The 26691-nt window shown below is 34.6% G+C and overlaps 1 protein-coding gene across 12 annotated transcripts in view; it reads right to left on the bottom strand.

The window, feature by feature from the left end:
* Positions 1-26691, bottom strand: part of PIK3C2G (phosphatidylinositol-4-phosphate 3-kinase catalytic subunit type 2 gamma) — a 514208-nt gene that overhangs the window by 342389 nt on the left and 145128 nt on the right. For 5 of the 12 annotated variants that reach the window (XR_011496940.1, XR_011496939.1, XM_070494350.1 and 2 more), the window contains exon 1: positions 2892-3164. The exons of 1 other annotated variant lie outside the window; for it this stretch is intronic. The gene's annotated coding sequence lies outside the window, so the exon portion shown is untranslated. Of the gene's footprint in view, positions 1-2891; positions 3165-4081; positions 4204-26691 lie in introns of those variants that run through there. 6 more of the 12 variants (XM_014829813.3, XM_070494349.1, XM_070494352.1 and 3 more) reach the window with 2 other exon arrangements.

Below are 26691 nucleotides of genomic sequence, written 5' to 3'. Positions count from 1 at the left end.
GAATTTTCTTCTTTGAGGCAATCAAAGTTTGTGTCCTCTTATTCATAAAATAAATGTTTATTGGACACCAATTCTATGCTAGTCACCATGCTAGATACTAGAGATATGACTGTGAATGTCACAGTCATAGTCTTCCTTATATGGTGCTGAAAGTCTCGAAAATGAATCAGGCAAGTGATTCTGAATGTTATACACATATTAGAGAAGGAGACTTCTTTTTCCTTCTTCAATTCTGAGCCTCCAAGCAAGTGAAAATAATGCGGTATAAAGTAGTAGTAAGGAATGGCTAATAATGGTGAATTGCAATGAAGAAGGTACAGTATTCTTATATAAGATCACTATAAGTTTGAGACAAAGATTAAAAACCTCCTGACAGCAGTTTTTGCTAAGCATGTATGTGTGTGTATGCATGTATACATGTGCATGCGTGTGGAATGATGTACTCAGATAATCGGAAACTGAGTGTGGATGTATATAATTATTTCATTTCAGTTCCTTAGACTTGGATAAATTAAAAGCTCATTAGAAACAGGAAAATAGGGTACATCTGAGGAAATTCAACTAAAGTCCAAGGGGTCAGAGTACAGATCAAAGGAAAATACACATATCACTAATTTCACTAGATAACCCTTTCTTCTTGAAGGTTGAGTACACAGTTATGCACTGTATATGCAAACATATAAACACACACACATGCATGCACACACGCAATGAATAAATAACCAGTCCGAGCTTACAGAATTATCTCAATACTGTGGGAGAAGAACACCAGCATTAAGACCCTAAGAAAAAGAACTCTCAAAATAATTGAGGGAAAGGGCTGCTGAGTGAGCAAGTGTGTAGACACTCCATATATACTTTTAGAGAACAGACTTGTAGTCTTAAAAGATAGAGGAGAAAAAAGTTGTGACACATTTTAATCAGTTAAAGACAAGCAAACGCCTTGTCATAGCCAAGCTGACCCTGACGTTCCAACTTTCACTATAAGCCCGGTAGGATGGATTTCTATCTCAGAGGATGTTTACCTAAAAGGTAGAGAGTTGATGAGAAAGTTCTGAAACAGCAAGTCTAAATTCAGGCTGTCTGCTCACACAGCTAATTTTCTTGGTTTCCCTCATAGACAGTTCTCCTAGGCATAGCTGTCTCAGAAAGCATCATTCCTTATTCAAAGATGCACAATTACAAGAGAGGAATCAGAATGGGAATGGGACCTAAGCAAAAATATCACAACAAAAGAGAAAACCAACATGATCAGGAAAAATCAGATGAGGAACATAAGCCAATATTCAGCAAAACTCTTTGAAGAAGTAAAACAAAATAAAAACGTTCTCATAAAGTAATGGTGGGTAAAGATTGCAGTAAATATATGGATAATTCTAAATGGACACTGGCTGCATAAACAATAATAATTTCTACTTTGGAGATCAAAATACATTAGATATAATTAAATATTAGACCACAAGGCTATGTAAATTTGGTTTGAGTGATCCAAATTTTAAAAGTTATTTGTATTGTCCAGGAGGAAGTAGAGACGTAGATAACTTTAGATTTTTCAAGAATGCATGTTAAATTTTTAGATGTAGCCACTAAGATAATAGAAGGCATATCTTTCTATTGGCAAAAAGAGAAAAAAAATGACAACAACAACAACAACACTCGATCAGTTTGGAAGAAGGTACAACAGTGGAGGGAAAAACACAGAAAATGATAAATATAAACATTCTCTAAAATGGTAGAAATGAAAACGTATATCAGAAGCACAAAAATGCAAATAGTCTGAATATTTCATATGAAACCTCTAGATTGTTACATTGTGTTAAAAAAGGAAAAAACAAGCTAATCAGGTTTACTAGAGACATACCAGATATGCCAGGATAAGGATTGCTTAAAATTGAAAGGACAAAAAGGGATATACCAGGCAAATAGTAACAACAACAACAAAAAACTGGTGAAGTTATATTAAAAACAGACAAAACAGGCCTACCAGCAAAAAAAAAAAATGTCTGAATTTGAAGAGGAGCACTTTATAGAAATAAAAGATTCAATTGACCTGGTGGGTATCTCAGATATGTACTAAAACTATTCCTTCCAATTGATACCACTACACATTGTAGTGCTACAAAAGGAACTGACAAATCCACCTGCTTAAAGGAAGGATTTAATAGAACTCTCATGATTTATAGATCAATTAGACAGAAATATCATTAAGCATGTAGAGGATTTGAAAAAAGTTAACTAGCTTGATGTAATGAATATATATAATATTAAATTTAATAAATGGAAATTACACATTCTTTTCAAGGACATGTATTGCTTATGGAAATTGAACACATATTTGGCAATTTTAAACATATTCAAAGTCAGTATCACATAGAGTATTTTCTCTGATCCCAACGTAGTTAAATATCAGTAAAAAGAGAGTAATTTAGAAAAGAACTCATACGTTTTCAACTTCAAAAATATTTCTAAATAACTCGAGAAGAAAAAATTACAAAAAATGGAAAATATTTAGAAATAGAAAATGAAGTTGTCAGGAAAAGAAACATTTTTGTGTAAATTAAAAGTTCAAAGATGCACATCACCCTTATTCAATAGCTGAAAATAATTCTTGAAAATATTCCATCTAACAGAAAAGTAAATCATAGTTAATAACTTAAAAATAGACAAGTTGTGTTATAAAAGGACTATTGCTAAGAGCTGATAACAGTTCAAGTAGTTTTATGCCTAAATAGTTATAATGATTCATTTTTTGCTATGATTATCTGTATATCATCCCGTCAGATTATAAACTTGGAAAAAAAGTAATAATTCAGTTAGAAATTACAATCCCTTTCTAGTTAGGAAATGACTATTATATCACTTTTTCTTTCTAAGCCCCAAGAGAATTATACCTTGCTTTTACTTATTTGAAGAGGGCTTCCTCACGACGAAAATGATCTCAGCTCTGAGAGAGAGAAAGTGAAAGCATAGCCTGGAGGATCACACTGGCAACAGATGAGCTTGTTCATTCAATGAATTGATAACTTATCTACTTTATATGACCCTTTTCTATAGGAGCTGGATGAAGCTATCTCATTTTTTTGCCAGCTCAATTACTGTAGTATTGCCTTATGCTCAATATACAAACTTGCTTTCTACATGGCCCAGAGGGCAGGTAGATATGTGTAGCATGTCATGAAAAGAGACTTTGAGCTGGAATGAGGAGACCTTGACTTAAATCCGAGCTCTTAATGACATTGTTAATGACGTAGGTGATGTGTTCTTTAACCTCTCTCTCTGAGTCTGTTACCTGAAATACAATACTGCTTTACATAATGCATTTAAAAATTTAACACTATACACAAGCTACATAGTATGATTATTTTTTAAAAAGTGGGGTATATCATTTCTGTCTTCAATCCCAAGTATCAAAAATCTAACTGTTGGCCAAGCAAGAAAGTAAGGGGGCACACATACTGTGTTCACATTGGCCTTCAGAGCCGCCAATGAAAAGGTTGACAGGACAGGCCAGGAGCCCAGCATGGAGTGACAGAACAGAAAGAAAACAGCTGCTTTTCTCCAGCAGAAATTCTAGACAGTTTGAAGCCCATAGGTTAAAAATCTCCACTCTTCATTTAATAAGAATTTCCTTTTGGAGTCATCACTGGCATGCAGTCTATAAACTACTGGCACTAGCTTCAAGACACTGAAGAAAAGGCACACAAAGAAAAAAGATCTACCAGCAGACATGACTGAAATTGGCTCAAGACTCTGACAGACACGAAAGTGAGCAGTTAAGAGATGATATAAAGGATACATCAATGCAATCTGTGGGGTCAGCAGAAAGAGAGAGAGAGAGAAGGAGAGAAGGACGGGGGGGAGAGCGAGAGAGGAAGAGAAGAAATAATCAAGGCATAATCAGTTCTTCAGGAAGGATCTACTTTCTGGGGAATATTTACAAACTTACTCAGATTTTAAACACATCTACCATTTAAGTTTCACAGTATAATTAAATAACTACTTTGCCTCAACAATACATTTGAATTCAAATATTCTCTAACGTATTTGGTTAAGTATAAGTTTCTTTTTTTCAATCTCTTACCTGAAGCATACATCTTCCTGAAATGAAACATGATCTTATTTCTTTTCAAGAGTGAAATATGCTCATACAGGCTAAAACACTTCTATTTCAAGATAACATTATGCTTCCACTAGAAGCTTTTATTCCTGCTTGGCAGGTTTGGCATGTTTTAGGAATCTATTTTTCATCAAACCCTGGAGGGTTATGTGGAAAAAAGGAGTTTACATAATGAATACGGGATTTAATCCAAAAACTTAACAATGAATTAGCTTCTCTGTACTAAACAGAATTTGTGCCAGAAGATACTGAGCCGCACTGTGCAAACAAAAATATACTTTTGAAAAAAATGGGTAAGGTGAACATATTTCTCCTAAAAATACTTTTGCTCATGTTATTGTAGGTTTGAAGGTGGGAGTGGATGGGGGTGGTGGATCCAGTGGTTCAATTCTTGGAAGCTGAGACGAGCCCTTGAAAAGGCTGCTGTAGCCATTCTGTGAGTTTGACTATCAGGTTATTTTCCTTACTTAATTAGGGTTTAACATATTCACAATGTTTTTTCTAGATTGGGAAAATATCAATTTTGTTTGCTAAACCTCAGGACCCAGAGTAAATTTCAATTTAAAAATAAATTTTATCATCTAACCATATTTGAAAGAAACAGAAATAAAAAGGAACATTTACAAAGTCAGCAAGAAAGTAGATGTGGGTAGTTTGTCATTGTTTTGGTATACTGCTGTTGAAAATGAGTAATATGTGGAGATTTTGTGGCAACATAGGAAATTTTATCAGAAGACCCAGGACCTAGGATCAACCAGAAGCACCCTTGCTTTATTGGGGAAAGTTTTAGGAAACAACAATATATTGGGCCACTTTTCTGTTACCAAAATATATCAGAGGATTCTCATTCTTTTTCTCTTTCTTCCTTCTTTTTAATTTTATATATTTTTTTAAGATTGATTTTTTTGGATGGAAGGATACAGAAGAGAAAATTTAGAACTATGTTCACTTTCAGTGCTGCTTATAAAAAGGTATTTATAATACGAAATTTTCAAAATTGTACATCTCCCCTCGTACTCCTCTCCTTATGGTGCAACACAGATGTGAGAGGTTAAGACAGAGTGGAAACTTAACGTAGAAATGGAGGGAGGTGCCACAGAAAATGATTGCACCTTTGTATTTTAATAATAACCTAGATTGAAGTTCTTAACTTTGGGACTCTGGAAAGGGAAAGAGGTTTAAAAATAGCTTTACATGTAGTGACTATTTTTCCAAAACATTCATGCTAAACACTTACTATCTCTTTAATTCCTAACGTGTCACTAATTTTTAAGAAAATAATCCCTTGAAAAATTGGAAATTTTCGAACCTATAAATCTCTTACTATATAAGGATAGACTCACGTAAATTTTGGAGGAGAAGCTAAGAGAGCTGGACTGGCTTGAAAAGGAACAATCTAATCTTGGTAAAACTGAAAGATTAGAGTGAGCACAGTCAGATAGTCATTATTCATTAACAAGAAAGAGTATCAAAATGTACCTTGTACCTTGTACCTTGTTTTCTTTGAAAACATGCCCTTCAGTATCATCCATTTCCTTAATTCGTATGTTTACCTATTTTAGTAGAAACTTTAATTAAAAATAAAATCAGATGGACAAATATGCTATTTCTATAATTTACTTTTTCATAGCTTTGCTCTATGCCTACGACTAACAGGCGAAGCCTTCTTTCCTACACAGCAGTCTTCCCATTTTTCAGGCAAAGCATTCAGGATAAAATGATCAACCTTCAACAGTGAAATTGCAAGTCTTTTAGGAATAAAATACGATCTTTACAGCGTCAGTTTATTCAGTTTCCTATGTCTTGTGTAGTCTTACTTTAGTTTATTTTGTCTATGCCTTATCTTGTAAGATGTGAAGTTAAAAAGTGTCAGAAACAATAGTTTAAGTGTCTTGGTGGATAGCCTCCCAAAACTTTCCTGCTCATTGCATTAAGAAATAAATGTCCAAGTATGTATAACCTACTAATTGTTTTCTAAATATGTTTATTTCCCACACTCTGAAGTAAATATAATTTCATCGTTTGAAATGCCTTAATTTTTAGAACACACGTTCCAAGATAGGTACTATAAGTGTCCTTGCAAGTCAGCCTGCAGTCTTGCCTAAACCTGGGAAAGACTCTTCAACCCTGACCTTGCCAGTGGCATAGCATTTAACAGTCACCTTTAAAATGTAATATAAAAAGTTATGACCCAGAACCTTGAGACTGGCTACATGCATGTTTCATCTTTGCTCAGCATTTTCCCTACTCCTCATCTCTTCCTAATATTATTTGCATAAACTCTTTTGAAAGTAGGACCTCACTTTTAAGTCAAGAAGTCTTATAGAATCTACTGGGTGCTTAGCTGCTGCTTGGTGCTGGGTATAATGTGACGAACAAGACTGGCAAGATCTCCACTGTGAAAATAAATGAAGGAAAACCCCCTTTAAAATGGAGTCAGGAAGCCCTGAAGGAGGAGCTCTCACTTACATACCACTAGTAGTAGCCTGTGTAACCAGCAGGAAGGAAGATAAGAATTGTTTTAATAAGGTCTGTTTGTATAGAATTGTTTGTATAAAATTCTTTTGGTCTCAACATTTTATCTGTGATGTTAAGAATGTCACTTTTCTTCTGGTACAAGGGAGGACATTTCTCACCTGGGAATTTCATCTCCTGCTTTTAAGAAAAGGACAGAAGATCCCTCCCTGCCCCAGCAACATCACGCCCACCACCTCCTACAGCCATTAAGAAACTGCCACAACCTCGAACTCTTGTGCTTCTCCAATGAACTTTTTAATTCCAAACAACCTTCTCAATTTCCTCCTGCAGCCTAATAAACCCTGACTGTCAGGGCAGTCCCATGGCCCAGGGGTTAAGTTTGGTGCACTTCGTTTTGGTGGCCCGGTTCGGTTCCTGGGCACATACGTATACCACTCCTCCCGGCCGTGCTGTGGCTGTGACACACATACAAAATAGAGGACGATTGACACAGATGTTAGCTCAGGGGGAAATCCTCCTCAGCAAAAACCAAAAGCCAAAACAAAACCTGACTACCTTTGTCTCTTCAGACTTACCTATGATTCACCATAGTTTGCTTGTCCTGATTTGCAATTCCTCTGCTATTCCCAAATAAACTCACTATTTTTTTGAGCTTGCCTCAGTGTTATCTACATTGGTGTTGCTATCATGGAGTTTACAAGTACGGCTTCCCACTCCTAGTCCGGTTGCCTAGTAGAGTGATCTGAACCTAGTTAGTACCACATTGAAAAACAAATGAAGGCAGTTGCAGACATAATAAAGTTATTTGCATATTCCTACTTCAAATAGCAGGAAACTGACAAAGAAAGGGAAATGTCTTGATCAAATTATTTTGAAATTAAGTGCTAGTTACATTGCTGCTGTATTAAAAGCAAATTGCTTGTTCTTTCATTCACTTTAGCTTGGGAGGAGGGAAAAAATGAATCACTAGACTATGAAGTCTTTATAAAGATAGAACTTTCAGACCTTCAAAAATATTGAAGGACCAAGAAATTGATATTCCCAAACCTTATACAAACTGATTTTCTTGACACTTTTGTGAAATTAATCCAATCATTTCATTTTTTTTTTTCTTTTAAAGATTGGCACCTGGGCTAACAACTGTTGCCAATCTTTTTTTTTTTTTTTCTGCTTTATCTCCCCAACCACCCCCCTCACCCTTGTACATAGTTGTATATCTTAGTTGTAGGTCCTTCCAGTTGTGGGATGTGGGACACCGCCTCAACGTGGCCTGACAGCAGTGCCATGTCCGCGCCCAGGATCTGAACCACGGGCTGCCGCAGCAGAGCACACGAACTTAACCACTAGGCCAAGGAGCCAGTCCCCAATCATTTGATTTTAAAGCATTATTCAATTACTAGAGAATAACCACAAATAAAAATTCATTAAAGAGTATTCAGTTGGAATAAAATAATGCTTTAACAATATATACTCTGCTGGGGTGTCCATTGTTCATTAGCAGCACTGGTGAATGCCATGGATTGGCTCATTAAATGCCATTCCAACCTTCTTCCTCCTGTACATGTCTGACTGCAGATTCTGAAAAGTTTAAAGTGACACTTTACCTATACCTTTGCAGCCAAGAGTCAGGATGAGAATTAGGTTCTACCAATAAGATGTATTTGCACAAATTTGAGAGGGTGGAAACAAGGAATATTTGTGTTTGCTTTTGCTTTTTTTGCCCCCTACTCGCAAGCAAGATCTTGGTTTCTAAAGCAATACTCCAATGTCCATTCTTCACTTCCCTCAGTGTTGAGAGGCAGCTGTGGCAAAAGTAGTGGTGACAGCTAATTCCCACCTTTCTGCTTTGGAGATTGGTTTTTAAAGTGGAATGTTTGCACTCAGTTCCAGTGATGACCTCAATTCCTGGGTGCGTCAGTTCTGCAGTGTTCTGTTCCAGAGTAGAGGCCACAACTTTGGCTCATTATTTTTGAAAGTGCTTTATCCTCTGTATTAAATCTTTCTTTCCTGCTTTAAATATTTAGATTTGTTTCTGCATAACACAGCAGCATGTCAGACTGTGAGTTGTTGCCCAATATCTGTTATTAACCTCTTTCCATAATAGAGTTTCATCTGGTCAAACATCTATCCAATTAAAGACTGCCTTTCTCAGCCTACTAGTTGAGAGTTATGACCACGTGTCGGAGTTCTAGATAATGGAATTTAAACAGATGTTATATTTGGTACTTCTGGGTTTTTCATAAAAGGGTAGAGCATAACAATACTCTGGCATCTTTCCCTCTTTCTGATCACTATGTGACGGCAAAGGTTGAACAACGTCCCTGAATCCAGAGACAGAAGTCATGTGTTGAGAATGGTAGAGTTCTCTGTCAATAGTGAACGAGCTACCCTTGAATTCTTTTATGAGACATATATTTCTATCTTGTTTAAAATACTGGATTTTAGACTCTTTTGTTAATAGCATCTTGATCTTAAATAAAATATGATTTGGTTACTAGAAGTGGGACTCTACCATAATGAAAAAAAAAATGAGGCATTGGTCTAGTAGTTGGCTAGTGTCTGGCCAGAGCACAGATATTGCAGGCTGGAAAGCCAGTGATCCTTTTACCACGACAAAACACTTGTTAAAACTTGCCACTTATACTTCTTCAAAAGGTAGACTACTTGCCAACAGAATATATAATGTTTGTGAACTGTTTGGAAAAACTCAGAACATTGAAAAAACAGAATGTTTATATATGTTGATTGTTTCTTATTGTGCAGAGTTCTGTGACAAGGTGTACTTGGGCTGGTTATAAGAGACAATATTAAAGAAACAGCTTTAACAGCGAATAGGCCTCTGCTGTCCTCAAGTGCCCATATTAAAACTTTTCAGTTAATTGGGGTCCATTCTAGTTTCAAAGGTTAGATTAAGTGTGATGCTTTCCCACCTAAACTAATATTTTCAGATAGCTTCAAAGTAGACACCATCAAATTGAGGGAAAGCAAAAATGTGCGGAGCACAGAGACCGGTAAATATAAGAAGATAGTCTGCAAGCATAGAAACATTGACTAGATTAGATCTTTGGTCATGGTTATTTGCCTGTGGATCTGACTGTCAGCAGCTAGACCAAAAGCATACTAAGTTTTTTAGGGATTGTATTGATCTGCAAAAGCCAATGTGCTTTGACCTTTAAGGAACTCCAGAAGCTTCCCAACTGGTCTTGCAAAATATAGCCCAAAAAATATGTGCAGTCGCCAACGAGGGAGTTTTGTCCAATTCTCTCTTGGGAGATAATTATAGGGTAATCAAATACTTTTGAGAGTAAAAGGGACACATATTTAGGACAAAGAACTTGTTCATTTAATATTGATTATACACCAGAACAATGCATATGAATCAAGACAGTCACAAACAAATCAGTCCTTATGGTAATTGAAATAATGGACAAAGAAAAATATTGTAAAGAAAGAAACAGGAACCACAAATGACAAGAGACAAAGGAATTCCTCCCAGACAATATTATCAGGATTTATTTAAGGAAATTATTTCACTGCCAGGCCAGGGACTGTTTGAAATTCTTATCCAATAGGATTTGATCGTTGCTTTGAGAAATGACAGCTGTGCTTTTCCTATTCTTCCATTTTCTTGGAAAGCAGCTGTGCTCACCACTGTACCTCCAACACTGCACTCTTCTATTGTTTTGAATGGGAATTTATAATATTAGGTGTATGTGTGTGTAGAGGGGGCAGGTAAGTGGGAAGAAGTGTACCCCTGATATTTGGCAGCAGGCTACAGGTTGCGTCCCAGTATCCTTTTCCCCCACATATAGTAATGGCCACATTTTCCACCTCCATTTCAATGAGATGTGGGCAAGGTACTAGTTCTACTCAATGAAATGTGAAAATAAGTGATGTGTGATTCTTCAGCTGTGCCCTTAAAAGGATTGCATGTGCATCCTCCTGCATGCTCCTCCCTCCTCAAACACACAACACACACATACACACACAAACATTCCTTGCAGATGGTGATGAATAGAGTAGCCACCTTAAAAATGGACACCTTGTACTGAGGATGGTAAAGTTGAATTGCTGGTTCTTATCATTACTTTAGATACAAAGAAGAGAGAGAAAACACAAGAGAGAAAATTCTATCTTGTTTACACTGCTATATTTTGGGTATCTTTGTTACAAAGTTTAAATTAAAGCTACTATAAGTACCACAGTATACATAGATTCAAACGATTATCTTTCTTAAATTTTACTTATGTTACTTACCAAAATGGAATCACAAATTCAAACTGACTATTTCTAGGTGCATGTTCAAAATAAGAGTAGCACAAAGTATTTATATTCTACGAATTTAGAATAAAAATTTAATTGTTCTCAAATACTTATTTCCAGAGAATATTTACAATAAAGAATCTATCCATTGACTATTCATGCCAGTAGTCATTAAATTAATTCTAATAAACATTCTACCCAGCTTCTCCTATTAGACTATTACAACTTTTCACATAGTTTGGTATAAAGCTGAGAAATATTGTTACACATGGACTACTTGCAACGTGATTTTACAAGGTCTAATTTCCATTCTGGAAAAAACAAAATAAAAACTATCACAACTGAAAAACTATCACAACTGAAAAGCTATCTTACCATTAAGTGTATGCAAAATTAATGTTCAGAGTACAGAGTACACAAAAAGAAACAGAGGATTGATTTTAAAAGGAGTTCACACTATTTTTTTCTCAGTATAATAAGACATGGTGGGAAAATCCCTCTACATTTAAGAAAAAATAAAAACAAAACCAAAACATGTATTCCCCCTGTATCCCTAATTTCTTGATTAAAGTAAATTGCTTGTGTTTCTCAAATGCAAAACCAAAGAGCTTAATATGTATACCCCTTTTCTCTTGCTCAGGTTTGTCTCTTTGGAGCAGACTGAGAAAGCGTTCACTGCCTTATGGCTAATAAGATCGCTGTGGTGAGAGCAAAGCTGAAATACGAAGCCTGAGGAGTGGAGACAGAAGATGAAATTTGGCTAACTGTTCTCTTGAAAGTGAAAGGAAATTAGTTGAAGTCGCCAGATTGGTTTTGGCTAATTTTATTTACTAATAGTTATATTTTACGGCACCATAGATAATTAGATGTGAACATAAGGGATAGTGATAATCAAATAGGAATTATATTGTGGGCATTTTGGAAATATGTGAATATTTTTAGGCCTTCGAGGATATCATTGAGCTACAACTAGAGTACAGTGGCCACGGACATCAGGATGGCTAGTTTCCTTTGTGAGTTTATTTTCAGCTTCTGGGTTTAAGTTATCCAGATAAAACCCTCCTTAATTTCTTCCCTTGTTCTTCTGAAATTGCATTGCTCTTTATGGCAACAACTTTTGAGGCATTTATTACTTTCTTCCTGGTGTTACGATGGGTATATATGTATTTTCACTCTCCTGCTATACTGTAGAGTCTGTATTTTATTCACATCCTGTTGCTTTTTGAACATCATAAGCACCAATACATTTATTTTAAGAATTTATTGTCAATAACTTGATCCTACTTCTGGGCCTCTCTGTATTTTCATACGCTGATTACATTATTTCTACTAACTACAAGCATTCATAAAAAAGTTTTTTTCAATTATTGACATTTATTCTTCTATTCATTTTGTTGCCTTCTGGAGCCAAAATTAATGCAGCAAAGCAGGAAATTCCTCTTCCATCCTACAAAAATTTTTAGCACAACTTTTAAAAATGTCCCCTTCTGGTTTTTCTAGTCTCTTATTTGAATATAAGCTCTTTTTTGAGACAATTTACACACAATGAAATGTGTAGATCTTACGTGCACAGTTTGATGAGTTATGAAAAATGGATAGACCTGTGTAATCACAGCCCTGACAAAATATAGGGCGCATGTATCATCCCAGGAAAGGTTGCATCATGCCGCCTCCGAAACAATTCCCGCCTTCCTCCAGACACAATTACAGTCCTAAATTCTGTCACCATAGCTTAGTTCCACCTGAACGCAGTGCCTTTGCCCACTTAGCCATCCTGACTTCCTAGTTCCACCTTTACGGGTCTGGATTATGCCAGAAGACTGTGAAAAGTCTTTAACTTTGCTCTGGCAGGCAAGTGACTTTACTTATGTCTCAGCTTCATCGTTCTGGGCTTGGTTGCAGTAGGGGGATAGACCAGCCCTACTTCTATACCCTGGCAATTCTGGAGTTTCAACTGAGTTTTTAGGGTGTTCAACACAGCCTCTCCCTTCTGGCTGGGGAGGTCTATAGTGTATCCTAGCACTGCCATGTCCATGGTGTCTGGGGTTTACAGTTCTTCAGTAGCAGTATGCCAAGCCTGCAGAGGCTCTCTCGACGCACGCACAGCTTAGAATTTATGCAAAAACTTGCAAGAACGCTTAGTCACATTTGTGGAGTTTTCTGTCCCGCTCCTTCTCTCTGATACACCTCCCTGCAAATACCAGCTACCTTGGTAGCCCAGAACTCCAATCTTTGTTTCTTCTACTCAGGGAGATTGCTGTTCTGTGTTTGGGCTCCATTCTTAAATTGGAAAGTGACCCCTAGCAGAAAGCCAGGCTGAATGTAGATCTCATTTTGTGTATTTCCTTTCTTTCAGTGATCACAACCCTGAGTTCTCTGTTTTCCAATTTTGTCCAGTTTTGTGGTTATTGCCTGAGAATTGCAAATCTGATAAAATTATTCTATCATGGTCAGAACTTAAAGTCCCATATCAGGTTAATTTTTATATCTTTTTTGACATCTCATCTTGGTTGACTAGTCTCTCTTTAAAGGTAGAATAAGAATAATGCATTCTAGGGGGCCAGCCCCGTGGCCAAGTGATTAAGTTCGCATGCTTGCTTTGGCAGCCCAGGGTTTCATGGGTTGGGATCCTGGGCGCAGACACGGCACCACTCATCAGGTCATGTTGAGGCGGTGTCCTACATGCCACAACTAGAAGGACCCACAACCAAAATATACAACTATGTGCTGGGGGGATTTGGGGAGAAAAAGCAATTAAAAAGAAAAGTTTGGCAACAGTTGTTAGCTCAGGTGCCAATCTTTAAAAACAAAAAAAGAAGAATACATTCCATATTAATCTTCTATGGTTGTTTTAGAATCAAATAAAATAAACTTTGAAAGACATAGCCCTCTCCACAAGTGATATAACTTCCGAGTAATGAAAATCTTGTCTTCAATATAATTAATCTTGTAACTTTTCATAAACGTACACATTGTAAGTAACATTGACTTAAGTAAAGAAAGAGACTGCAATTCTGAGAAAGAAGATAACTTGGAGGATAATGTACATTCATCAAATTTTCTCAAGCTTTTTCAGCAAAGTTACCCTATTGGCAAAGGAGTCTGTGTAGTCCATAGCAGGTATAAAATTTATTTAAGATGTTATATTTTGTCTTAAAATTGTATGCATACAATATATAATTATGTCGAGTTTAATTAAAATATAAAGTTCCCTCCTCACTTCAATTTTTGATCAAAATTGAGAGTCACGAATTTGCACTGTATTAATTTTACAGATTCAGTTGTAGCTGGTACATGAGCAGCTGTACTTGCTTAGAGAATTGTAGTAATGTGTATTTGCCTGAGAACTGGAAAGACTGATTTGAGTCTGAATATTTGGTCGACTTAATTCCAAATGTTAATATTTGAAAGAGTTGTATTTCATAGTTTTTTAACTCAATGTTCCTTATATTCAATTTTCTGGGAACAGGTCTAATTTAAAACAAATTTAAAGAAAAATAAGTGTAATTTACATATTTTCATATAATTGAGTAAAGTTTGTTACGTTCAGAGACGGACTATTAGTAGAGATATTAATACAGGCAGTGTCACATGAAATTTTGGCACACCCAGTCTTCTTCCTTTAAGATAAATTACTGGTTTAATTTGCAAATATACTTTCAAATCCTTACAAATGGGTGTGGTGTGTATATTTCTATAATGCATTGAAATTGAAACTACAGAGAAGTTGTAGTTTAACCAAGACCAAAAGATTATTAATTTTGAATAATCCAAACATTTTTGTTACATATCTCAAGAAAAACAGATTTAATATAACAACATGAATATTCAAATATGTTAGAAGGGGATTTTACTCTTGATCTCAACAGCTGTTTTAAACTATGGAGCACCTTAGAGTTAATTCCGCAAAAGTAAGATGAGGCACCATGATACAAGTGCTCCACTGAATATATTTTACATGATGCATCTCAAATATGCTTTCTAGTCAGCTTGTAAAACTGTCACATACTTACAGTAATATTAGAGATGCATTTGTGGTTTGTGTAATGTAACAACTGCTAAACAACAATACTCAAATGACAGATAACTCTCAGAATAGCAATGCTTATAAGTAAAACTTTTGATTCTTTCAGAAAACTATTAGTTGACAGTTTAAATGACCTTTGAGTTTCTAAATATAGTTTTCCTTTGTCCATTGAATAAATTCTTATTGCTGATAGAAAAAGATTAATGTACTGGAAATAGTCACAGTCTCCGGCAAGATCATAAATGTTCCCAAACTGTCTCTCCATAGGAAATGGATCCATTTACTGTAGTCAAACTTTATTATCTCTATAATGCCACATACATTTTCACTAGGCAAAGATTTCTTAGAACTCTATTTAGAAAATTCAAGAATTAACGGAATTCTCCTTTCTTCCCTGAAGAAACTCTTTTTATGTCTCTTCTAATTTTCTACTCTTTTTGCAGCTTCTCCACATGCAGGTCAAGGTTTTTATAATCTCAGATATATTTTTAACAAAACTTCCATAATTAATTATCTGATTTTGCTTATATTTTGCATACAATACAGTTGCGTAGCATCAAATATTATTCAAATATATTTATAAATGACCTTTATTGAAAGTCATAACAGAAGTCGGTATACTCTTGTATAAAACTGGCCTACTTTTCTAAAATGTCTTGTTATATTTTTGTCTATTTTGTTTTAAGGCTGCAAATCTAAACTGTTGTGTTGCTAGTTTTCCCAGGCAATGTTAGGGTATGGACATAGAAAAATATTTAGTTTTAAATGCTATCAAAGAAAGGGCAGCAGGACATTTATTTGGTTTGAATACTCACTCTGTGTTTCCAGAATTTCAGTTAACTTGAACGTTAATGAAAGCACCTCTGCTTTGTTTCAGATGGAAGCAACCTGGATTTCCAACTATTCTAGAGCGCCACCTTCTGGAAATGAAATGCTTCGCTAAACGTCAAGAAGCAGCTCGTTGGGATTGTGTTAGAATTGTGACTTGATACTGAGAAAAATCATACCTCGTGAGAAATATATATTCCTTTCAAGTAAATATCACATTCCTCTCCCCACTCCCTTGGGGATTAGAGTTAAAGAAGACACTGATTTGTGTAAATGCGGAATAAGTGAAAGATTTCTTGACTGCTATATTAGGAATAAAATTCTGTCAATTTTACTTTTTCCCCCTTGTTAAAACTAAATTAAAAAGTTGTATGCTTCCCTGATATGTGGCATTTTTACATCTAGCAATAGTATATAGAAATATTTAACACTGTTGTTAACACGATTAAAGACAAGTGAAGCCTTACCAGTTCCAGTTAATAATACATTCTAAAGCTAATTAATGAATATACATTTTGTTTGCCATAAGAAATAAGACAATCAGTCTTTTTTTATGACTGATTCTAACTTCATCAAGTTAGTCAAACTTGTAATTAACTAGAATTCAGATTTAAGTCCAGGACATGCCATAGCCAAGAAAACAATATTTTCACTCTGATAGTATTAAAAGGTTTTTAAAAGAACTATTGGTGTTTCTGAGGTTTCAATTTTTTAGCAAAAATCAGCTGAAGATTTTACAATTTCTAATTCCTGTTTTATCTTCTAATCCTGGTCACTTGAAGACTATAGATATATAGTCTAGCCAGATAATCTTAATGGTATCATGCAAACATTTGGCTAAATTTGGAAGGAGAAAATTTATTGTACATGGGCAACTATTCCTGCCCATGGCAGATATCACTACCTGATCTTAGTTCCATCTCTTACTAATCCAGGAAATATTATATTCAATACTTTTTTCCAAACAGTTATTATTACTAGAATAGAGCTCCTTTATGAGAGGAAGCTTACTAGAACTAAAACAAGGATGAAAAGGAAAATGCTTGTAGTGCGAGTGGGAGACAAAGATGAGCAAGAGTAATATTAATTTTAAGGGAAAAGTGGGAAGATAGTTGCTTTATTGATATAATTTTATTTGGCAAATAGGGCTGAGAGTCTCAAACTATCTTAGTTAAACTCCACCATTATATTCATTCTTTGAAAGGAATTCTTCTCATTTAACAGGAAATGCCAGCAAAAGCTCAAAAAACATAATACTCCACCTGTCATTAACAATTTTGTCATGTTTAGTTTTTTAAAAAATCAGTCCCTTTAGGAAGATCTTTTCCTGGGGGGGAGTGGGAGAGAGAGAGGCAGACCAAATTGTTGAGCCCATGTGTAGTTCAAAGAAAGCAAAACCATAACAAGAGAAAATAGCAGATTGATTACGTTATCTAGGAAGAAATCCAACAAGCTTCAAGCCTATTAGGTGCCAGAGACTGTTTTGTGTGCTTAGGTTACAGAGAATTGGTGCTGGAGTCCTAATAACAAAAGCACCTCATCAGATCAGAGAGATTTACATAAAAGGAAGTGGTTGGAACCATTTCATTGAATTGATTATTGTCTTTAAGTAGTCCAGAAGAAAACAATTAAGGGAAACTTGCAAATAAAACAAAATTCCCTTGAGAAATAAATTTAAAACCAATACATAATGGGTCAGAGCCGAGATAAAATAAATCACCTCAAAGAGACATGACAAGAGCAAGACATGCCCCACAGTATTGTATTTATATGTAGTATATGACCTTAATATGTAACGAAGATGTTGATCTTAAGGATGATCGGTCAGAAATAGAAACAGAAAAAGCAGCCATGGAATCAGAGTTGAGGGAACCTATCCAAATATTGCCCATGGTGATCAGTACAGCTTATTTTAATTGCAAGTTGGTTTAGGAGCAGAGGGAGGAAAGAGAGAGAGAATTTACATGTTTATATACTTCAAAACTTAAGGGGTACAGTTGATTTCAGGCACTGCCTGATCTAAGAATTCAATACTATCATCAGGACTTGATCTTTCTTTCTTCCTGTCTCACTCATCCTTTCCTCTGTGTCTGCTCCATTCTTAGGTGCGATTGGTAGCTCTCAGGTACCACTTCCATAGTTTACAACCTAGGAAGTTAATTTCTGCTTCCCACCAATTCTCACTAATTTGGATCTCCTTGATTCTGATTCTCTTGGCTCCTTCTCGCAAATAGGGGTTGAGCATGCCACAAAAGAGATGTGCACACATCTTGGGAGAAGAAACTGGAGACTTTTGAGTATTATAATTCCATAGTCTGCATCTGGGTTTCCTGGATCTCTAGTTCTGGGAGATATCAGATGTTCAGCCTTCCTTCTCTGCCAAAAAAAATTCTATTTGTGAAACAGGGCTTATGAGATTTCCCTCCGAGACATCAAGAATGAACATTGGCACGTTAAAAGCTGTGAGAAGTCCTTCAGCGAGGACGCAAATTTCTAGAATTTATTGAGGACACATTATGTTTTATACAGAATATCATTTTTCTTCATCAGCTCATTGTGATATGACTTGGGAAATTCTGGGATAGATGATCTCTAACATAAAAATAAATGATTCTCACCATCTTAGTAGATTGCCATTAAATATTCAAATTATAATATTCCTCTTTTTCTGCTTCAGAGTCTGCCAAGCAAACAATTTTGATTACAATTTGAGTTTCTATAAAAGTCAGCCTGTGGGGAGAGAATGTCCTAGTTTTGACCATTAGAGAATTTCAATCTGCGTGACAGTCATATTGTTAATGGTAAATTGCTAAATTGGACTCTGTTTTATATATCAGTCATGTAGCAGAATGCTGGAAAAGTATTCAGACGAAGCCTAACAATTTTATGATATAATATTGAAATGTAAGTAAATCTTTCACCAGAAGTAGTTTTCTTTTCAGTGTTTAATTATATTACACTGACTTCAAAAAAATGTAAAATGCAGATGTTAACTTTGAGTTAAGATGGGAATTCATTGGAAGTAAGAGGTAATAAAACTTAAAGAATAAAGCACTGTGTTTGTTGAGTAAGAAGTACTGCCACTGAACTATATATTATAGATATGCTTTTTACTTTTTCTGTAAGCGTTTTCCTAAATTTTTGGATCACAGTACCTTTCCAATCAAATATTTTAAAATGCAGATGCTCATTTAATCTCTTATAATACTGTTCAGTTCACCTTTTATCATTAGATCCTCACAAACATTCTGTTAATAAGGCTGAGCAAATGAAGTACATCCCCTTTATAGTTGAAGAACTGAGAGCCAGAAGGAATATAGGATTTGCCTGAGGACACACGGAAAAACTATAAATCTGGAAATCCTATCCAGATCTTTGACTTCCAAAGGAATATTTTATAATAATCTACCTTGTTAAATTAAAATAAAAAGATACTGTGCTTTCTTCCTGCCCAGACACCATCAATATTATGTATTATCTGTGCTACATATTTTGTATTTAATTCCATATTGTCATACATTGTTTCTGAATTGTGTTTTAAATTAATGTTTGTTGTTACAGAGGTAAATGTCCTAGGACAGGACTGTCTTTTCCTTATTCTCCACAGCTGCAAGCAACTGATAGCATTATAGCAGTGTTAAAGACGTACCTCATCAAATAATGACTGGGAATCCCAGGACTTTCCTGATTTGAAGTGTTAACCAGATGACTTTAAAATCACTTGTAGAAAGATAATGTAAGATATCAGAGAAAATGATCTGATACACGAGTCTCCTAGATTAAGGTAGTTCTCAGTGATCCAGAAATCAGGTATAACGTAAGCTCAGAATTCCGCTAAAGTAATGTAAAGTTCATGCCTACCAAATTTTCTATTTTATGATACCCTTTTAGCAATCCACCAAGAACCTCCAGAATTCCAGTTTGTTATACTACCTAATGTATTAGAATCTGTAATGTCTCTTTCTAATAAGCGTTTGACCAGAGCTGATTAAACTGGAATTATCTTAGGCTTCTTTTGTTTTCTTTTTGGGTTCTGTTACTAACTTCTGATTATCTTCTTATTTCTATTGATTGGCAGTTTTCTATTTTGTTATATACTATGGAGTTTGGGAAAAAATATTTTTCTTCCAAATATTTTCTTTAGCAAATAAAGTTATTTTGCTTGATTCTATATGTTTAATTTACCAAGATCACTTTGACAGCTAATATTCTTCTATCACTATTTTTATCCTGAACGCTTGTAATAGAGCCTCTGTGTCTCACAGTGATTATCACACTGGACCTTGAACTATAGTTGCCACTTTGTTCTCTCCTACTGAACATAAGCTCTTGAATGCAGGGATTCACTTATAATTTTCTTGATATTTCTTTTATTTATAGTAAGATCTAGCACTAACATACTCAGAATGTTCAACACATTAATGAGTTTATGAGCGTACTTTAAATATTATCAAAATGACAGATTCAGCGTAAGGGCCAGTGTTATGTTAGAGTTTCTGAATTTGAAATTCTATGTGAAAATGCAAGAACCATAGGAAATGGCTATACGCGTTTAAAATGAAAGTTTCATAAACTAGAAGATGAAAAAATCTGAAGTGTTGGCTCTGTAGGAGGGACTTCATTATCTTCCGCTGGTTCCTTGAGGGCTCAGCACTCATTCTTACTAATTATTTTTCAACTGAACACGCTACTTGTGACTAAAATGTCTACAGTTATCTGGGTTTTTACTTTCTATTTTACCTCTTTCTTTCTTTAAATTCAAATTCTTTTTTGGACTAGATGGAAGTCAAACCCTGACCTTGACCCTATCATTTAACCTTTCTAAGTTTTACAGTCCCGTATCTAAAAGAACAGTTTCAGACCAAGATCCTCAACAGTTAAATGATTATATAAAGTATTCTTGCTTTACTCTATTCTCTCAGTAATTATTATCCATAAAAACTATCCCAGAAATTTAAAAAAACGTACATTGAAGAAAACTTTGCTTATGGGGATTCTAACTCTGCTTGTGAATTAATAATTCTTACAATTATTCAGGCATTTCTATAATTATACAAAGACAGAGAGTATTTTGCAACATACTGTACATTTGTATTACTTACCCTATATTTTCTTCTTCATTTCTCTCACCGTGAGAAATGCAAACAGGGTGAGCTCAGAAGCTCATTTCATGTGTAATGATTCACTGCAACACTGTGAAAGGAGTTTTGTTCCCCCTTGGTTTTATCTTATCAGTTGCTACAAACAAAATCACATGTTCCCATGCTTTATTTGAGCACCTTGAGTGACTGGCATGACAACTATCAAAATCATTTTCTCCACTCTCTTCTGTTAACTCTTACTATTGACACATTTAATTTATACAACTAAATGGCTACCATTAATAATCTAGTTGTTTAATCCTCGCTCTTTCACTAACTCCCATGGCATGGACAAGGGCATCAAGGCTATAAAAGGACTTTCATAAACTTCTCTTAGAACTTTATTATTATTTGAGATTCTTACTCTCTTTTCCTGTCACTCATATAAAAACTGAAAGTTCCATTGATAGTTTAGTGGAGTTGGAATTAAAGGCATCTCTTGTAGCTTTGTAATATACTTCTCTATAAGGAGATCACTAGATTGATTTGTCTCTTAGAGAATGGAGTGAAGGCTAATGGAGTAATTCTCAAAACTTTTTGGTCTCAAGAATCTTTTATCCTCTTACAGATAAAAACCACTGAACAGCTTTTGTTCATATCGGTTATCTCTATTGGGATTTACCATATTGGAAACTAAAACAGAGAAACATTTAAAATATGTGTATAAATAAATTTTTTCTCTATATTTATTTTTTCCAGCTTATTTAGATATAATTGACATGCAGCATTGCGCAAGTTTAAGGTGTACAACGTGTTGATTAAGTACACATATATTGCCAAATGATCACCACCATAGCATTAGTTAACACCTGCATCATGTCATCTAGTTACTACTTATTTTTTATAATGAGAATATTTAAGATCTACTCTCTTAGCAACTTTCAAGTATATAATACAGAATTATTAACCATAATCACTATGCTGTACTTTGGATCCCTAGAACTTATTAATATTATAACTGGAAGTTTATGCTCTTTGACCAACATCCCTTTCTTTCCCCCACATCTCAGCCCCAGGAGCTACCACTCTACTCTTTCTATGAGATCAGCTTTTTCAGATTCTACATATAAGTGAGATCATATTGCTTTTGTCTTTCTCTTTCTGACTTATTTCATTTAGCATAATGCCCTCAAGTTCCATTCATGTTGTTGAAAAAGGCAGGATGCCATTTTTTTCTCGTGGCTGAATAATATTTCATTGTGTACACCACATCTTCTTTATCCTTTCATTCATTGATGGACTCTTAGATTGTTTCCATTTCTTGGCTACGAAATGGGAGTGCAGATTTCTCTTTGAGGTCCTGTTTTCATTTTCCTTGGATTCACCCAGAAGTGGATGATATGGTAGTTCTGTTTTTAGTTTTCTGAGGAAACTCCACACTGTTTTCCATAGTGGCTGCATCAAGGTACATTCCCACCAACAGTGCACAAGGGCCCTCTTTTCTCCACATCCTCGCAAACACTTGCTATTTCTTGGCTTTTTGATAAGAGCCATTCTAAAAGATGTGAGGTGACATCTCATTCTGGTTTTGATTTTCATTACCTTAGGATGATTAGTGATGTTGAGAACCTTTCATGTACCTGTTGGTTCTTTGTCTCTGTTTAGAAAAATCTTTATTCAGATCCTCTGCCCATTTTTTAATTGGGTTGTTATTTTGCTATTATATTGTATGAGTTGTTTACATATTTTAGATATTAACCCCTTATCAGGTATATAATTTGCAAATATTTTTTCCCATTGTGTACATTGCCTTTTCATTTTGTCAATGGTTTCCTTTGCTAGGAAGAAGCTTTTTAATTTGACATAGTCCTACTTGTTTATTTTTGCTTTAGTTGCCTTTGGCTTGGGTGTTAAATGCAAACAATCATTGGCAAGACTGATGTTAGGAAGTTTTTTCCCTACTTTTCCTCCTAGGAATTTTATGGTTTCAGGTCTTATGTTCAAGTCTTTTATCCATTTTGAGTTGATTTTTGTGTATGGTGTAAGATAGAGGTCTAGTTTAGACTTTTGCATGGGGCTATCCAGTTTTTCCCAACTCCATTTATTGAAAAGACTGTCTTTTCTCCACTGTATATTCTTGTCTCCTTTGTTGTAAATTAATTGACCATATGTGCATGGGTTTATTTCTGGGCTCTCCATTCTGTTCCATTGATCTATGTGTCTGTTTTCATGCCAGTACCATACTGTTTTTGTTACTATGAATTTGTAATATAGTTTGAAATCAGAAAATGTGATGCCTCTAGCTTTGTTCTTCTTTCCTAAGATTGCTTAAGGCTATTCAGAGTCTTTTTTGTTTCCATACAAATTTTAGGATTGATTTTTTCATTTCTGTGAAAAATGCCATTGGAATTTTGATAGGATATTTTGATCTGCATTGAATCTGTAGATCATTTTGGGTAGTATGGAATTATTAACAAAGTTAATTCATTTTATAGTTTTTGGTGTATAGATCATTCAACTCTTGGTTAAACTTTTCCCAAGTATTTTATTCTTTTTGACGTTATTATAAACAGGATTTTTTTCTTAATTTCTTTCTGATAGTTTGTCGTTAGCGTATAGAAATGCAACTTTTTTTTGTGTGTATTGGCTTTGCATCCTGCAAATTTACCAAATTTGTTACTTAGTTCTAACGGTATTTTGGTGGAGTCTTTGGGTTTTCTGAATATAATATCATGCCATCTGCAAATAGAAACAATTTTACTTCTTCCTTTCCAATTTGGATGCCTTTTATTTATTTTTCTCACCTAATTTCTCTGGCTAAGACGTCTAGGACTGTGTTGAATAAAAGTGATGAAAGTGGGCATCCTTGTCTTGTTCCTGATCTTAGAGGGAAGATTTAAACCTTTCACTTTTGAATGTGATGTCAACTGTGGGCTTGTTGTATATGGCCTTTATTATGTTGAGGTATGTTCCCTCTGAACCCAGTTTGTTGAGAGATTTTTATCGTGAGTGGATTTTTAATTTTTTCAAATGCTTTTTCTGCATCTATTGGGATAATCATATGATTTTTATCCTTCATCTTGTTAATGTGATTTATCACGTTGGTTGATTTGTGGATGTTGAACCATCCTTGCATCTTTGGACAGACTCCCACTTGATCATGGTGTATGATCCTTTTAATATATTTTATTTTGCCAATATTTTCCTAAGGATTTTTGCATCTATGTTCATCATGGATATTGGTCTGTAATTTGCTTTTCTTGTGGTGTTCTTGTCTGGCTTTAGTATCAGGATAAAGCTGGCCTCGTAAGATGAGTTTGGAAATATTCCCTCTTCTATTTTTGGGGGATAGTTTGAGAAGGATTCATATTAATTCTTCTTGAAATGTTTGGTAGAATTTACCAGTGAAGGATCTGGTGCTGGGCTTTACTTTTGTTGGGAGGTTTTTGATTACTGATTTAATCTCCTTAAATAGTAACAATTGGTAACAAATTATTCTATTTATTAGTATTTGTGGGAGTATAATTGATTGTAGTAGTCTCTTATGATCCTTTATATTTTTATGGTATCAGTTGCAAACATATTAATTTGTTTTAAAACAACAGTATTAAATTACTATGTAAAAAAATTAATACCATATTTTATCAAAAAATAAATATATTATCCAAAAACAAAAAAATGAGAAAAGTGGCATTTTTTCACATTTTTTCAAAACCTATTAGTGTCTAGTTTAATAGAAAACAGATAGATTTTGATAAACTCTTCTGCATTCAATCTATTGTGATATACTGTTTTGAATCAGGCCTCCTTCAAATATGTAGTTGGAAAATGAGAAATATTTTACTATTCTTTTCAAATCAATGTGGATATGGTTCTTTGGTACTACACCAAAACACATTCAGTGCAGTTTCCTAAATGTTAGTGCAGTATGGAATCGAGACCCTGTTAATGAACCTTTCACATACTGTTACATTAAAGTTCACGGTTTTATCTTGTAATGGATCTTTTACTCATGCATGACTTTTTAACATCAAGCATTGTTTATCTGATTTACTGAGTTATGCATCTGTTCCAAATGTTAACACATTTCGTTATGTAATATCCAAAACAAATTCTATTTGTTAATATCCCCACTGAAATAAGTTTAAGAATTGGGAACATAGAAAGCTCAGATTGGTGGGTACACAATGTTTTCAAAATTTTAATTTTTACTTCAAAGATTGAAGTTTATTACTGGCAACAATTAGTTGTCTCCTTTGAAATGACAAGTATACTTCGTTCATTTTTGAGAATACCAAATACTCAATACCTAAGTTTGAATAGCCATAGTTTCTCTGTCAATCATTCTTACAAGTAAAAGTGACATTCTTTAGAAAGAGGGATAGTTCAGCTTTCAATTTAGACAATTGCATATTTGCTTTTCCTTGAGATAATCACTATATTTTGATATATAAAAACATACTTTATGTGTAATTCTCATTTAATTATACAGAGTATTAAAATAACAGTTTTTTTTAAAGATTGTATTTTTCCTTTTTCTCTGTAAAGCCCCCCCGGTACATAGTTGTATATTTTTAGTTGTGGGTCCCTCTAGTTGTGGCATGTGGGATGCTGTCTCACCATGGCTTGATGAGCAGTGCCATGTCCACGTCCGGGATTGGAACTAGCAAAATCGTAGTCCACCGCAGCAGAGCGCACGAACTTAACAACTCCGCCAAGGGGGTGGCCCCTAAAATAACGTGTTTAAAGGTTGAGATTTTATGAAAATAGTGATTATACACTTTCATCAGATTGTATAAAAAAATAACTTTTACTGCTCTCGTTCTTAATGAATCTGATTTTTTTTACTGTCTCTATGTGCCAGTGAAGAACATAATAACTACTAGAACAATTTAGTGCCACTTTCTTGATTTCTTATAGCAATTTTACTCACACTTGCTTTTCTGCCATGAATACAAATGTCAGCAAAGTGAAAAAAGAAAATAATGTTTTGCATTTTTGTGAAATTATTTTGACCTCGTGGACCTCCTCAAAGAGTGTTTGGGGCCCCCTAGTTTGTGTGTGGCACTTTGAGAACCACTGATCTAGAGAAAAGAGCTTCCATCCTGAGTTAGGAGACCAAATGGATAGCTCAGCTTTGCAAAAATTATTTCTTAATTTGAGCAATTTATTAAACTCTTAACATCCTAATCTTAGTCTCTTCATCTATAAAATCTATACAAATTAAAAGGTTAATGGTTATTCACATACTTTAGAATACTAACACATTGTGATGTTATTAGAAAACGCATATGAGTACTTGAGTGTATATATATATGTGTGTCTGTATGATATACATATATCATAATATACAGATGTAAGCTGGGCCTCATCAGAACTAACAAAATAAATGGTTTATCCTAGAGCCCACAAAAGGATTAAATTTGATAAAAATTTCATCTACTTAATTAGTGGAGCTTGCCTTTTTTTGGTTAAAACATAATAGTAGATACTACTGATAATTCCAAAAAATTACGTGAAAGTCGGGTAGTGTGAGTTATATATACATGGTAACTTTAAATTATTTCAATAATAATGGTTAGAAATGGGATTACATTAGGGCAGAGTGTTATTTTTCCATTTTTTATTTAATTAAAAACTCAATTAGAGAAATCTATTCTTAAAATACATTAAAATCTCTCATTAAAAAAAGTAATAGCATCCTCAAATTAACTGAATTCTGTTGCTAAGTAAGGATAATTATTAAAAGAAATTCCTAAAACTTCTGTCTTTGTTAATAATGCACCTGTTCCCTTCTCTTTATAGATCCAGGTAATAATTATCATTTTTCCTTTTGTGGATTATTATAAAACACACATTGATTCAGTAGCATCATTTGGAGAACTTCTTATCACTTT

Source organism: Equus asinus, chromosome 22 (assembly GCF_041296235.1).
Source record: "Equus asinus isolate D_3611 breed Donkey chromosome 22, EquAss-T2T_v2, whole genome shotgun sequence".
NCBI lineage: Eukaryota > Metazoa > Chordata > Mammalia > Perissodactyla > Equidae > Equus > Equus asinus.
Note: the sequence above shows the minus strand (reverse complement) of the source record. Positions and strands in the feature narration are given on the sequence as shown.